We start from the raw sequence: 12,204 nt of genomic DNA on the forward strand, positions 1-12,204 counted from the left end.
AGGAGCGGTTATGGGCGAGTGTGTGAGTGGGCCTCGTTAGTATTGGACTGTGGAGTATATTTACAAGAAATGTATCCTCACAACTAATTATGTCAGCTCAAAGAAACATTATTAGCAAGTGTCTTTCTTTGTCCTTGGTTGACCTGCATCAAGGAGCGACAGATTCAAATTTTGGCTCTGAGAAATACCAGGCGCTGGAAATGCAAAGTGGTCATGAGTAATCTTAGTCCGAAAGTGTTTAGAGTGCAACTGGAGTTAGTGTCTGGGTTGTAAGAGGTTGTCCTCGACAGTTTGACTTCTGAAAGTTCGCACAATGAAGGGGTTTTGGATATGGTTCAAGCAGTTGCCTGTTGCCAGTCCATGTACAGATTCTGTAAGCTCTTGCATATCCTCCGAATTCTCTTTCGCCCTCACCTCCTCTTTAGTGCAAATTCATCATAGCCACTTTTGTTTACGACAGAAGTTATAACCTGTACTCAAGGTTCTAGATGATATTATGAGTTAGACTATTTCATCTCGTATTTTTCGGAGTTTTTGTAGCATCTAAATTCAATTGAAAGATCTTGAGCCTGAGTTTTATTTCGACTTTGAGATCTTCAGGGTTTACAGTCTCAATCAATGCTCTTTTGAAACTATGGACTGTCTCATTGAACTCTTTATCCTTTCCTTTCCAATATTTTGATTCTGTTAAAATAGTGATGTTATTCACTTTGCATTTCACTAATGTTTCGAATAAAGAATAAAAGTGGGTAGTCATGAGTGACCCTAAATGACAGAGTTGTATGTATGTATGTATGTATGTATGTATTTCAGTGGAGAAATACTTCACGATTTGTTAGATCTTGCAACTGGATTTTAAAGATGACCCTTAGAACCAAATTTGGTTTAACAAGTTGTCCTATACTTTTGTTAATTATTTATGTTATTTGGTCATTACTGATCTCTGGCCAAAAATACAATCTTTCTACTAAACTTGGTGTTTGATTGATAGATTTTAGCTTGTTGATTAAAATACACTATGTGAATACCGTAAACATTCAGATAGTTTGTTTCTCCTTTCTACCATGGAACGGTACAGTAATCAAAGTTATTTCATTGATATTTTGTGATTTCTTTTGATACGGTTTAGTGACCTACTGCTGGCTTTGACCACTGCCCTTGGTCCACAGAGCATAAGGCCATCAGTATCGGATTTCACCATCGCTGAAACTTGCGCTGTTTCTGTACTCTGTGACCGTATTTTTGTACGATTCAATTGAAGCATTCTAAATGTGGATATTACGAAGACCACTTCAGGATCTAATACTTTCCGTGCAAGTACTTAATCAGTTCTGCTATTTTCATTCACAATATAGCCTGCCAAGGAAGTCTGGTCGTTGAATTGAAACTAAACCATTTTTAAGTTGCTTGTTGCTGCCGTACAATTTTTATAATTTTAATAATTTGGATGCATGTTGTGATGCCTCTGCTGACGATCATGACAATTTGGTTATGCAGACGTCATTTAGGAATTATACAATAAGCGGCAGGCTGATAAAGTGTTTAAATAAGCCGACAGTGTTTTACTTAGTTGCAGTCTTGATCGGATTCAAACTTTTTTTCAGCGGAAAGTTTGTCAATGAGCGAAACTCCAAAGTATGCTCTAACAATTCTTCAAGTTATTTGAGTTCGACTGTCTCTTGTGTAAACAAGTCATGGCTATTATTGAAACGAGTGACACATTTCGATACAGTTTTGGATGGCCACCATAGAAGGATTCATGCTTCAATAACCGTTATTGATGCGTTAGGCCTGGATGCTTAGTGAACTCAAGTGGTTTGTTGCTGGTTAAGAATCCATTCGTGCAAAGGTTATCGACATCTGCGCAAATAAGTGTGACCCGCTCTCTCACTCGGGGGGACGGGATGGTTTCCAAGTTGAGATACTTTATACTCAGCTTGTAACTCATTGAACAAATCAAACTTATCCTACTTCAGATCAATATGATTTCCTTCACATTTCATAGCTGATTGCTTGTGTGTTTTCTTGCAAAGGGTAATGAGTCTTGTCACATTACAAAAACGCACTGTAGCAGAGGTGGGATCGTCGTGGAGACGAGTGACTTACATTTTCGTTCCCTTGGCAAGGTAGAAGAGAATGTGGTAGCGGTTCTCACAACTTACGCCATTGTGTGGTGGAAAAACTTTCTTTTGGCTTTGTTACGCTCTGATTGCTGTAATTATGTTAAGAGCTGTCTGTGTGCAGTTACATGTACCTTGATGCTGACTTTTTTCCTTCAATACAAGCGGTGATTGTGGGAAGGCTTGATAATTCGAATGTATGTGGTTGCTCTTTGCATTAACAAGTGCATCCTAACCGAGGCTTTCGTGTTATGACTTCAGGTTGAGAGAGTGATGCCCACGAATCTGCTTGCCTTGGCAGTTGGCATCAAACAAAAAAATATCGTCAACGAAATTATTCAAAAAGTATGTTTTTCCTTGTCCATCATGTGAATAAAAATGTAACTATTTTCTTTAAATTCAGCTTTTATTTACTTTCGGTCGTGGTTTTATAATTCAGCATTATGGAAGCCTAACCCAGCTCACTTCTTTGGTATAGTTTCCGTTGAGTAACTTCACAATCATTCTCTTCCACTATGATGGTGTAGTTGATCAGTGGCATGATCTCTCCTGGAGTAATCAATCCATACACATTGTTGGCTTGCATCAAACCAAATGGTACATGCCTCTATCCCAACTCTTACATTTTCCTGTCAACATATCTCTGGAGCTTGCACGGTCCTCCGGTCATACTCTTCGTGTTCCGTGCTTCTGTTCTCTTGTCTTCCTGTTCAGGTCTTTTATCGAGAATGGTATTTCTTCCATGCCACCTTCCAATCTATGAAAATTCCAGATTTCATCGGTGAAGCCTGTCGTAGCTTACATTCTTGCAATGTTTAAGGTGGTTTGCAAAGCGATTCATGCATCCAGACATTACAGTACAATACAACTTCGTCTTTCTTTGGGACTAAGATTTGGGAGTGGAGAACTTTCATGCTGACAAGTGGGACTTCTTCTCTTATTCTGAGACTTGTGTTTGAATTGGTTGCTTTTGAAAAGAGTGCTGGTACCTGAAAGATCTATTATCTGTTCGGAGCTGGATCTATTCAATAATTTACATCGAAGTGTTTGATCCAGATATCTAGAGATTATGAAGGCGGAGGGACTGGAGATTTCTCAACCCGCCCTGGATTCCTCTTCTTTGGACATACACCATGCACTCACTCGACGAGTGGCTTCTGCCAGAGCACACAAGTATGAGCTATTTTTTCCTAAGTTGTTCGTATATGACATTTGTAATTAACCTTAGATTTTTTTATCCATGGTCATTACTTATAAATTTATTTGTCTATATGATACAGAAATATTTTGAGGAATCGTGGGTCAACCATTTGCACAACAGAAAGTAACGGTCCTCCATGTACGAGGTAAGCTCTTCCTACATGAAGTTCCTGATGAAGAGTACTCTATTTCAGTGGCGTGAGTCTCCTTAGAGATCCTAGGCTGCTCCTCAATGAACATTGTCAGGCATACTGATATCTTTATTGTCTTTAGGGCTTTTCGGAGCAGTCCCTTTTCCATTTTGACGTGGCATTGTATTTGACCAGCACATGATTAGTATGCAGTATCGAACATTTTATAAAATCTTGATCGTTGTATCCAGATTTGTCGAAGTGATGGCACCCGTCTTTTCCAAGGCCGCCTGGCGTTGCGTTTGGTATATGATCCAGGTACTCATAACATATCGTTGGCGAAAATGCCTTATTTTGTGTTTCTGTCACTACAAATCAGCTGCTGTTCTTATTTTCTAATGGTTCCTTAGATTCAAAGATGAAAGTGCCGATTAAACTGATTATTTAGTTTTCATTTATCCTTCTGAATTACCCATGTTTGGGTCTGTCCATGATCACACTTGAGACGGCTGTTGCCCCTTGGAATATTTGTGGCGAATTTTGCTGCTAGCTTACGCGAAAACATCTAGTTTTGTTTTCTAGTGCAAGTAACTGCAGACAGAATGTGTAATAGCTTCTTGAATTTTCAAAATTGTGAATGTGGCTGCATCGACAGAATGATCTTGTTCACGGATGGGGCATCGACTTCAAAATTGTTTATTGCTCACAGGTGTGTACTGAGCAGTTTCTCTTGTTGCGTTTCATCAGATTCTGAAATTGTTGTTTCCAATGTACTTTTTAATTTTTTTCACGTTTCTACACTGAATGACACGTCCACCAAGTATCACTTAGTTCCTTTATCTGGCTTCAACGTGGATTTAGACTTGATTTCATGAAGGTTGCGAATTTGACATATTTATGTGTGTCCTTGGTACCAGGGGATCCGCTCTGAAAAAGTGGGAATTATTGATGCTGAATACTTAATACATAAAGGCATCCCATCCCTTGGAGGTCCTGGTCGAAATAAAGTGAGTTCCTCGAAAATCAAAATTCATCGATCCAGAATTTAACAATCTTGATGCGTGAGATTGTCACTCCCGATGTTCCCTCCACACATGATACTGGTCAGGAGCTTCCACGAACAGGGATTGCTTTAACGGAAAAGTCTTTGGACTGATTTGATTTTAACTGGCTTCAAACACCTCTTGTTACAGACATTCGGACGAGAGTACAAAAAATATATCTTTGGGAAACGCAAGAAACGATCTATAGAGGTAAAATAGTGTAGCAATCCTTTCGTATAGTGGCTTCGCTAGTGAGAATGGTGTCAATGTCAACAATGGTGTTCATGAACTTCATGCCTTCTGAGGATGAAGAGTCGGATCAGGAATTGTTCATCATTGATCACCTATATAAGCAGCGGTATTGGGTAGATGTGTGGGTCTGATGGTTATAACTCGGAATTTCCAAGGTAATCACAATCGTTTTTAAAAGCAGAAATTTATCAGTGCTGTGATCTAATATACTTGTGTTCCAACATTTTTTCTTGGTGAACTGGGTTTCTTGGATTCTATGCGGCGTATCGATTTCCTGACATTTTGCTAGGATGAGTTTTGCTTGGATGAATTTTGCTTGGACAATCGGATCCTACAGGAGCAGATCAATTCTCGTCAAGAAGTGAGTAGCTCATGTCTAGTTGCTCGTTTGAGCTTATTTTGCAAAATACCTTTGTGCACCTTGCATCCTTTCTTCGTTCATGCTTCGGTTTTCTTTTCATCCAGCACTTTGATATTAAACTGGGTACTTTCGGTCTCTGAAACCATCTGTATTAGCCCGGTTTATGCCCTTCGATCTTCACCTGCTGAATGTGGACAATTGTTTGGTGCATCAGGCGAGGAAACGGTCAAACACTGAGATGATCTCATTCTTGAAACGGTGGAAAGCAGCTGTTAAAGAAGATCTAATATGGAAAGATCCTTACAAACTTTTGAATGATTCATCAGGAAACTATCAGAGTGAGGTAAAGAGCTTTTTCCAGGAGAAATGTGCAGATTATGAGACGTGTGGATGCATTTTAAGTCCATTTTTTTGCACAGTGGAAGGTGTGAAAAGAGTTCTTTTTCAGCCAAAAGGTCGTTCCGAAGACTAGTTTAACACTTGAAAAATACTGATAGGTGGAAATCTGTGAGCTATAGTCTCAGTTGACATTTTCGGGTACGAGCATTTTCCGACTCGAAAAGAATTGACTTCCGACCTTACCTATAGATGAATTAGCCCGATAAACATTTCAAGGTCTCTTCCCATTATCTTTTTGTAAAAAGATTTTACTTTAATTTCCATAAATTAAAATTAGCGTTGTTCATATTTTATCACATTGAGACCTGCTCTTCTACACTTAAGAGCTGGTTTGAGTGACCCAAAACTAGATACTACTCGCATTATACTTATGTTTGTCACATATGCTCCATCTGAATTCTCTATACGAAATCCCATTAGTATAATCTGAATTCTCTATACGAAATCCCATTAGTAAATGATAGCTTTGGAAAGTATCTCTACAGTACACTTCCTCACCACTCATATATCAATAAAACGAGACAAACTAGTTGGTGGAAGAAAATATCATTCTATGCATCAATATCATTTAATGCATGTTCAACACAATAATGATTAGAAGTGAATACCAACATATTAGACACAACAAAATGTGACTATCTTTTAGAATCAAGAGGATTACTTGTTTATCTTGTAAGTGCAACTTATGATATAAGATATCTTATGATGGAGTTTAATGAATGCTCTTTGGCAATCTCCCAAATAGTTTTTGGTATAAAGAAGAGTTATGTAAGTCTACTATTTTTATCAATTTTGATGTCATGTTTTATCTCTAGATCAATGAAGATGTCCAACAAATCTTTGATTGGTTGCCTACCCACAAGAGTTTTTGCCATTAATTTAAATTTTTAGTTATAGATGTTTTAATACATTGTTAGGTAACTCTTGAAGTATAAGATTCTTGTAATGAACTTGGAGACAACACCAACTTTCAACAATATAGATGTTATGTGCTTTTGATTGACATTCATTGTCCTTACTATAACATAAGCTATAATATTCTCAACCAGATTGTAGAAGTAACAAACATTGTAAATGATTCCATTGCAATTATAATTTGTTTTCTAATTTTTCTAAAGAATTAATTTTTAAAAAAATCATTTCTTTCATTAGTTATATTCTTCATTATTTATTTTCATATTGCAAGCTTTTTATTATGCATGCAAACAAAGTCTATTCTTTTTAATTTTTCATCTACAAATTTTTCTTTCTAAACCATATACTCTTTTGTTGTCATGTTAGTACCATATAAAAAGAATGTATGTAAATATTTAATATATAATTTAGTATGCAACAAGATAAGAGCTACTTCAACAAATTTTAATTGATTAAAAAATTTACTTGGATTACTATTCTAAAAGAAATTAATTATAAAAAAAATTTATTGAGGTTGATTTATTTTAATATTAACTTTTACATACTCAAAGTTTCTTTTGTTAGACATAAGTGATCCTTGAAATCTTCTTTTGTTTCTTTATTTGGTATTAAGAATACAAACTATTTCTCAAATTTCTAAGCAATATAGCATATACTTCTAAATTTTATTACAAAAATAAATCTGATATAGAATCATTTTAAGAAGCACATGGCTTTTAATCTAATTGCTCAACTAGATATCAAAAAAAAAATATATATATATATATATATATATACACATATCTACATTAGGCATTGAATTGGCTGGTGACTTTATAGCTCTAACTTAAAATATAAGAATCAATCAATATTTTATATAATTCTTTATATAAAGATTTTTCTTTCTATTAAAATAAAAAAACTGTAGCTAATTAAATATATAGGAATAGGTATGTGCTAATGACATCAAAGATCATAAAAAAATCATATATTCATAAGGAATGTGATGAATTAAAGATTAGATAATACGTATTGAAATACTTGCTACACACCAAAAGATGAGTCTCTTATCTAGATTAATAAATAATAGCATATATTTATAATATGTCAATAAATTCTAAGTTAAATTTTAAACCATATAAAGGATTTTTATAGATATTTGAAAGTGTAAACTTAATAAAAAAATTAAAAGGTTAAAAAGATATTTCAATCAATAATAATAAAATACGTTTTAATATTGAAAATATTTCAATCTAATAATAATCTTCGACATATAAATATAAAATATAATTATGGATTATAAAGCAACTATTATTAGAAGGAAAAAGAAATAAGAGGTATAATACATATTCTTTGCTTTATAAATAAAAATTAATATAATAACTTCTATTTTAAAATAACACTAAATTATTAATCCTAATTAGCTAAGCTTTATTGAAAAAAAGTATCTCTATTAGTAAGAACAATAAACTAGTAGAGAAACAAGAAGGTAGGCGCAATATAAGCTATAGGAAAATTATAACAAGAAAATATCATTAAATGAAGATATTAACTACAACTAAATTAAAGAGCCACTTGACTCTTTAATAGAGGATCTTCATATCTATCCTAATAAGCCACAATAATTGAGGTAAACTTCAACATTGCCTTTTAGAGTAGAAAAATTAAAAGCTAAAAAAAACTTGAATAAAAAAACACCACACTTACAACAAAGTCAAAAATAGATGCAGATGAAAAGTAAAAAAATAAAATATAGTAGAGTCATTGAAACAAAAGAATAGATTATTTAGGAGTTGCTATATGAAGTATCAAAATTTTTTGAAGTGATATAAAAAATTACATATGTTGCTAGGAGTGGTTATAAAAATCTAAATAATAAACTAAATATATCAGATGTTTGAGATAAAAGCTAACGAAAATTGTAAATCTAAGTCAAAAGTAATAATGGTAAAAACAGTAAAAATAAAATTCTAGATGTTGAAAGATGATAGCATTTCGAGACCAATGGAATCTTAAAATTAATGAAAAGTAGATTTATTCACTAAATACACAAAAAAATTAATTAATTGGAATTTAAAAGTAACATATTGTATTAGAATTTTTAAGAGTCTTTTTACAAATAAAATAGTATTGAGTATTAATAAGCTTAATTCTAATAGAATAAGTAGTATTGTAAGCCAAAGTAATTGAGCCTTAATAGTTTCATTTTGATTGGAAGTCAACTTTAATAGGAATGATGGAAAAAGTCATATTTTTTTAATATTCAAATCCTATTAGTGAATAAAGACCTTATTGGATAAAAATATAGCAACCTCAACTAAAAATTAAAAAATATATATAATTTCTTTGGTCTTTTCTTAAAGTGCTTTGTACTACTTATTAATTTTGGAGTCTAAATTTTTTTATTTTCTTTTGCTTGATTAAAAAATAGGCCCTAAATCTAATTAAAAGATATATAGTCCAATAAAATGACATGTATCTAAATAGCCAAAAAAATCAAAATAAGTATAATTAATAGATAAAGTTATATTTTATCATTAAAAATACCTATATAAGAAATATTACCTATACACCTAATAATAAATTTCATATATTTTTAATATTTTTTTTTTGAGATTTATTTACAAATCAATTCATGATTTTAATAGCATATGAGAAATCAAATCTTGTATAAGTAAAAAAAATAAGTTTTTCAATTATAAGCAATTATAGAGTTAAATCAAATTTTAAAATATTAGTTTCTCTTTTTAAAACATATAATTTAGGAAGAAGAATTTTAGCATCTTTGCGATTTTTGATTCTTATTTTAGATAAATATTTTTTGTAAAATTGTTTTGATGAAGTAACAATCTATTTGAAACTCTAGTAAATTCAATGCCAAAGTGATATTGAGTCTATCTAAGGTCCTTTATGAAATACTTCTTCATGTTCTTGGATTTGATAGAAATAAGTAATTCTATGTAATTTCTAATTACTAAGAATAATCTACATATAAAATAATAATAATAATAATAATGTCAGCTTCTTTAAAAGAATAGATATTATGGTTGTTGATATTATTAGTCTATCTATATTGCTTACAAAATTAATCTATATCTTCATATCATATCCTAGATAATTGCTTCAAACCTTAAATTGATGTAGATTATTTATATATAAGATTTTTTTTTTTTTTTTTTTTGGTTGTTCAAATCCATGAGGTTATTTCATATAGATGAATTCTTTGAGATGACCTCATCTATATGAGATAATGCAATAACAACATCTAAGTCATTAAACTTTGACCCTTATAATACTTTTAATATAATGATAGTTGAGAGTGTAGTCCATTTGACTATATGTGCAAACGTCTTATTTCAATTAAGACCTTATAATTGTTCAAAATCTATTGCTACAAGATTATGTCTTAACATTTTATGTATAAAGCTTATAACTAGTTTTCTTTGAAAATCTATTTGGCAAATAATGCTTTGTAATTTATAAAAAATACAATAAGTTCTCAACTTTTGTTTCAAATAAGAGAATCAAAATTTTTCTTTATAGACTCCTTCCATTTGAGATCACTAATAACATTTTTAAAAGTTAAATTATCAGAAGTCCTCCCAATTATATTGATTACAACTACTTTGTTATCTTGTATTAAGTAAAGATAATATTTTTTGAGATAAATATAAATTGATTAAATTCTATATGATTTTCTAATAGGATCAAATGATACAAGTTTATCCAATAAAAGGTTTTTAAGTAGAATTATTGCAAGTCATATTCTATTTTTTTTAATATTTTTTCTTTAGATTGAAAGACCATCATTATCTTTAATAGTTAAATAAATATTCTTTGATTCTTGAATTTTTTGAATTTTTTTAAAAATTTTATTTTTTATATCAAAACCTAGATTAAGCAAATCAATAGTGGTATCTATACTGAATAAGAATTGTCAAAAGAAATCAAGAATAAAAAGAGACTTTATGGAGAGTTGATTTACAAATCCTTTAAAAAAAACTACATTATGATTAAGAATAATTGGTCTTTTGAAGGTATTATAATAGTGATAAGCTTTCCTTTGTTCATCATAGCCTATGAGTATAATTTTAAACATTTTTGCATCCGACTTGATGTGGACATTGGATTTTAGTAATACATAGGTTTTGTAGCCAAGTATCTGGAGATAAGACAAAAAAAAGCTTCTTGTCTAGAAGCATTCAAATACAAAGGTAAAGAGATTATGTGAATCATTAATTGAGGATGTAATTTTCTGCTTAGATTTTTTCTTGTCAAACATGTAGTCAAAATTTTGATTCCAAGAATACACTACAAGTTGCTTAAAGATGTTTGCTATTATTTTTTGAATGGCTTTGATTTTTTCAAGAAAATAAAATTTAAATAAAATTTTTAATTTCTTAGTTTTTACAAAATTTTAAAAAATACAATGAAGTAAATTTTTCTCTTTAGTTAGTGAAAATTTAAAACAAATTGGATAAGAATTTAGAATCTATTAAAGTTATAAAATTTTCAAGGCAAAAAAATATCATCTTTAGTATTAAAGAAGAAAATTATTGAAAAAAAAGAAAAGTAGTAGTATTAATCAATATATATTTAGCTACAATGTTAGTTGAGATAGGCTCTTAGGATTCAACATATAAAAGTTTTAATAAATGAATTGTAGAAGAAGAGAAAAACTTATGAATTTTCTCTATGTGATGCTTGACTTAAATACAAACTTTGCATAAATGTTTGAATGATGTCATTTTAGAAAGACTGCCAATAAGTTGCATTTGGAATATGTAGTATATTTGTTGATGATGAATGTAAGTAAGCTTCTTTTGCCAAAAAAATAAGGATAACATTACAATGTAGAGATTCCATCTTAAAAAAAATAATGTATGTGGATGTAGTAAAAATCAAAGAAGAAATGAATGTATTTGTAATAATTATATATAGTGGTAAAGAACTATGAATCTTAAAACATAATTTTTACAACTTGTTTAAATAATTTCAAGAAGCTAATAAGTATACATGTTAAAGAAGATATTAATTATAAATGAAGTACAATTGGCTATTAAAAACAAGAAAATTTTCATTGCTAGTCAATTTTTCTACTACTATGAATTTTTATATTTTTTTATACTAAGAAAATATAAAAAATTATTTAAAATTTTATTGCTTCTAAGAAAGATCTCTTTCTAATAATGGATAAATCAATGCCATTTGTAATAATTATAATTTAGTAAGAAAGATATATCTTATTTGTAATAATATATATATTAGTTACAAAATCTATAAATAAAACTTATTTAAAATTAGAGTGTTTAATCAAATTTATTTTAATAAGATTGATCTAGCTTGTATTAGTATCTTAAGGCTAGTCAATATTATGCATCTTATTAAATTCATCCTTTGCAACATCCTCTTTGGACATTTCTATGAAATGGACTTAGAATTGAGCTACAAATTGTAGTCTAAAGATATATGATTGTTCCTTCTACAATAATTACAAATGACACAATTAGAATACATATATATATATATATATATATATATATATATATATATATATATATATATATATTGGAATGGAGTCTCTAAATTACATAAGACTTTATATTTATGTCCATGAAAGGTCTTATAATCTTATTCAAGAAAAAATAAACAAAACATAAATGCTTGTGTACAATTGCAATCAATGATATGTCCAATCAATCAACCAAGTGTCTTGGCACAATAAAAAAAATATATTATAGAAATAATATTGGTATTGACTTTGTGTTAGTATTCCTCAACAAGTAGTAATTGACAAAGATCAT

The 12,204-nt window shown here is 30.5% G+C and overlaps 1 non-coding gene across 2 annotated transcripts; it reads left to right on the forward strand.

The window, feature by feature from the left end:
- The first annotated feature begins 1,903 nt into the window (after positions 1–1,903).
- Positions 1,904–5,773, forward strand: LOC112275277 (uncharacterized). Of its 2 annotated transcripts, XR_016500107.1 has the most exons (9): positions 1,904–2,126; positions 2,382–2,465; positions 2,648–2,717; positions 3,177–3,293; positions 3,401–3,466; positions 3,703–3,769; positions 4,107–4,160; positions 4,369–5,107; positions 5,322–5,773. It is a non-coding gene; the product is annotated as an uncharacterized LOC112275277 (transcript). The 2 variants fall into 2 exon arrangements; XR_016500108.1 differs by lacking the exon at positions 1,904–2,126 and having other exon boundaries at positions 2,288–2,465.
- Positions 5,774–12,204: the final 6,431 nt, after the last annotated feature.

The sequence above is a fragment of the Physcomitrium patens genome, chromosome 22 (genome assembly GCF_059467195.1).
Source record: "Physcomitrium patens ecotype Gransden chromosome 22, ASM5946719v1, whole genome shotgun sequence".
Taxonomy (NCBI): Eukaryota; Viridiplantae; Streptophyta; class Bryopsida; order Funariales; family Funariaceae; genus Physcomitrium; species Physcomitrium patens.